Consider the following 4,635-nt stretch of genomic DNA (forward strand, 5'->3'; position numbering starts at 1 on the left):
CCAAAATATCTTTACCCAGACCAAAATCAAGAAGACTTTTCTCTCTTACTGTTGGTTTACCTTTCTGCTTTTATGCCATTACTAACCACTTTAATTGCTCTAGCATTTTAACATATTGTAAAATCAGAAAGTGTGATGCCTCCAGTTTTGTTCTTCTTATTTGAGATTGCTTTGGCTACCTGAATCTTTTGTGGTCCCTTTTGCATTTTAGGAATTTTTTTTAACTGATTCTGTAAAAAATGCATTGGGGCACTGTCATGTTGGGTATGCTGAAGAAGACCACTCAGCCCTGTGGGACCGGCTGTATGTGGGAGTCCACAGGGGCAAAGCAACTACAGCCGACTGCTAAAATGGAAGAGGCTAAGAATGTGGTTCACAAAGATTCTTGATGTTCTTGAGTAAATCCCTAAAAATGCAGTATGGAGAAAGTATGCAGAACAGATTATAAAGGAGAAGCTGGCTATGGGTAAAGTGAAACCAGATGTTAAGAAATTAGATCATCTTCAAGGTGGTCAAGTACAAGAGGTGATTCTTCACACTGCAAAAGAACCGAGTCTGGCAAGAAACATGAGGCAGTGGAAACCATGGGAGCACTTAGTGGAAGAGCCTCTCCCCGATCAGTGGAAATAGCCAATATAATTATTAAATGACTTTGGTGGGTTGATGGGAAATTGATGTAATTCAATAGACTGTTATAATATTTAGTTATTAATGTATTATATTTGAAAGCTATCAAATTATATAGAATACATTATAAGGGTGAAGAAATTGATTTGGTGCTTGAAAGAAAGATTTCTTATTGCATAGAGGTAGTTGGAAAATTTTTTCCCTTTGTCATGTTTATGAAAGCCCATGGCCCATGGCCTTTAATTTTGTTAATCAACTCAACTACATCAGGATAGAGGTAAAATTTCTGTGAAAGAAGAGACAGTATGAGTTCCTGAAGTTTTATATGGCATATGGATAGGCCTGTATTCAAAACATCTTAGTCGTATGGTAACAGATTCAAAGTGGAATTGCTAAGTAATTTGCACTACATTGGTAATATGAGTTTAGGTAAGTATCAAAACAAGACAAATGCTGTTCAAGGAAAGAAGATGGAAAGCTGAAGGATAGTCAAAAATAAAATTACTTGACATGTAAAAAATGCATTGGAATTTTGAGATTGCATTAAATCTATAAACCACTGTCGTAAGCACTGACAGACACCCATGTTCGAGGACCAAAGACATAATATTATTAAAACCCCCATGTATTTTTAAACTTTAAAATTGTAAAATGTAAATTGTCTCATATAACTGGAAAATCCAGGTGTATGACAGCCTTCAGGCGAAGTTAGCCTGGGGAGGCAGCAGTCAAAGCTGTCATCAGATCTGCCTTCTGTTTGGGACCTTCATATTTATAACGTTTCTTCAGCTTGTTAGTAAAGACAGCTTCAGGGACTATCAGCTTTGTCTCTACAGCTTGTTATGCCAAAGGAAAAGAGCATGTTAAAAATAATCATCTTAATTTCAAAAACTTCCTATGTATTGGTTACAGACCAACATTATCAACCACGAGAAGATGTTAAAAATATGACAGATCTATTGGGAAACAATGTGTGTATCTGTAGGGCAGACCCATCACTTAGACACTGCGGTGAGCTTTCTGTATCCTATAATCTCCACTTCCTGGGTTCACAGAAAACTGTATTTCCAAGTCTTTCTTGTACTTAAGTGAGAGTATATGATGATACTTTTGCCTATTTAATGATGAACAGATGTAGCAATGTTGCTGCATCCAGGACAAAACAAATGATTAGACAAAGGTACTTGATTTAGTCCTTTATATATTCATAATTACAGTCTAAAAAATGATGCAAGTATGAAGCGGTCATATACCTTGTAAGACAAAAGACGAGTTTTACTGTCTTCAGAATTATGAAATCAAGGTCAGCTCAAATAAGAGGAAAATAAAATAAATAATTCTCCAACCTGAAAGAGCCACAGTGAAATAATAAATCTTCAGAACTTATCTCCTGGTGCTAACGTGTGCCACAAAGCAATGGGGCACATCAGTCAATGTGCTCATTTTATCAGAGCCAATAAATGTTTCCTCTTCTTTATAAAAATTTAATTACATTGGTATGCACATAAAACACATAAACATAGATGCATGCACACATAAAAATTAACTATCACTTGATATTTTCTTTTGTTCTCAATTTTTGTAGTTTCTATTATGATTTTATATCTCCTTTATAATAATATGAAAACTATATAAAATTGCAAAAAGTCTTCTGATTCTTATAATGTTTTAAATTTCACATAGAAATTGAATTAGAGTTAAAAACCATAATTAAAAATGTAAATTAAATTAGAAAATATGATCAGAATATCATTTACCTCTGATTGTGTAAACTGCCAACATTTTGACAGTACATAAATATTGTAAATATCCCTTACTAATCATTTCAGAGTTTATATACTGAATTTTAATAGTTTTATAATTTTATAGAGAGGTGTTTGCTTTGCATTCTCTGCTAATCCAGGGAAAGGAAGAGATATGGTAGCAGACGTCAGGAAATACAGGCATTCCAAGAGTTAGAATTCAGGTCTAAGACTGTATCTCTAAGGACAGCTACATTGATAAGGAAAGACTGAAGATTTTGTTCATTTTTTCTAGATATTACATAAAATTTGGCACTTTAGAGATATTTTCCCCAATTGCATTTTCAGATCCTTTTTACGATTACTATGACATTGTTATGCTATTGATTTTTGTATAACTAACTTGTATTCAGCTACATTTTACTTTTTAATTCTACTTATTATTATTCTTTATATCTTTTTTCTAAATACAAAATTATTTTTTAAGTTAATATTTTATAGTTTATGTAGTTGTAAATCATCTTTTAGTTCAAACATTTAAAATGAATAGGTCATTAAATTATAGTTAGTGGACTTTGCTGTATCAACTTAAGATGTATTTTATTTACATACAGTTATATTTCATCTCAAATTAGATTTTATGTTAGAGATGGCTTCACCAGATGTCCTGATCGAGATTCCAAAGCATTTTTGGCGTCCCTTGAACATTTCAGGGCACGGCTGCTTTCTGCCTCTCCGGGTGCTCTGTTGAGAACGGTGGCTCAGTTGGAGTTGAAATGGACAATCTACAGGAAATATTTGGGCCAACATCTCCCCACATGCTCCAGCTGTCCCTATAAAAGGCAAGATTTTAGAACAGAGATCAAACTACAAAAGAGAAGAGAGAAATTGAGGCCCGGAGAAGGGTCTTCAACTTGGTGCCCTCTCACTGGGATGCCCATCGGAATTCAGGTTGGGGCAGTCTGCAGTTCTGAAGAGGTAAGTCGTCTGGGGGGATCTAGCCTCCTTCAACATCTCTGGCCTTGGCCTGTTAGCCTAGAGCCTTCAGTGTATGGTATGTTTGGAGGGAAAGGTCATTATCTCTTTTCTGTGCAATTCCAGGGGTATTAATCGGCTTGAACCTGGGAGGCGGAGGTTGCACTGGGCTGAGATCGCGCCATTGCACTCCAGCCTGAGCAATAAGAGTGAAACTCCATCTAAAAAAAGAAAGAAATTTTGGGAATAATTTTCGGTATTCTCGTGGATACCAGAATGCTGATCCCTACAAGTACTTCTCTAAAATAATTGCAAAAGTTACCTTTCTTCTGGTCGCAAAGGAGTATGGTGACTGAATTTAACCTTCTGACTCAAAACAACAAGAAAAACAATAACAAGCAAATGAAAAACTAATTTCTAGGCATTGGATAACAGGTAGTGAAAGAAAGTGATCCCAGAGACAGGAACAAGCAAGTCCTGTAATTATCCCAATTATTAGGAGGTTAGGTAGGCTGCAGCACAGAACAGAATGGCTTATGGCTTCACCGAGTTGAGGAGATGCAGCTTGGATAAGCCAAGATAGCCACTAGCTGTGAGAAGAATAATAAGAGTGGAGGGAGCCACACAGAAGAATTTTGCTGACACTTGAAAAGGAGCCCCCTGGAGTCTTTGTCCGAGTTCCAATCTGCAAACCGTCTGAGGCCAGAGAGTGTTGCCTAGAAAGAAGTATGCGGAATTATCCTCAGAAGGCATGCAGTCATACAGGCTTTGGATTAGAGTTTGCTCCAACTAGACAGAAAGGCAAATGCCTTTTAATAATTGGTAAATCAAATAGAGTCCTCGGAAAGCTATTCCCTTGATACAGGTTAAATATCCCTTGTCTGAAACACTTGGGAGCACAGTGTTTGGGATTTTCGGTATTTTTTCAAATTTTGTGTGTGTGTGTGTGTGTGTGTGTGTATCTATCCCATATATATATATGCATATACACACGCACACATATAAAATTTGAAAATATGTATATACATATTTATATATATGTATTGAGCTAACCTGGAGATGAGATCCAAGTCTAAACACAAAATTTATTTATGTCTTATATACATTTTATACACATAGGCTGAAGGTAATTTTATACAATATTTTTTACAACATTGTAATTTTATACAGTATTTTAATAGTTCTGTGCATGACTATAAGCTTGTGTACATTGAACAGAAATCCAAGGTGTCACTATCTCAGCAGCCTATGTGGACGGTCTGTGAATGTTTTCCAAAGCTATCATTCCTGA

At 35.7% G+C, this 4,635-nt stretch overlaps 1 pseudogene; it reads left to right on the forward strand.

Annotated features, from left to right (window-relative positions):
- Positions 1-257: 257 nt before the first annotated feature.
- Positions 258-639, forward strand: LOC116557213 (annotated as a pseudogene).
- Positions 640-4,635: the final 3,996 nt, after the last annotated feature.

The sequence above is a fragment of the Sapajus apella genome, unplaced genomic scaffold, assembly GCF_009761245.1.
Source record: "Sapajus apella isolate SASKATOON/1434 unplaced genomic scaffold, GSC_monkey_1.0 scaffold2, whole genome shotgun sequence".
NCBI lineage: Eukaryota > Metazoa > Chordata > Mammalia > Primates > Cebidae > Sapajus > Sapajus apella.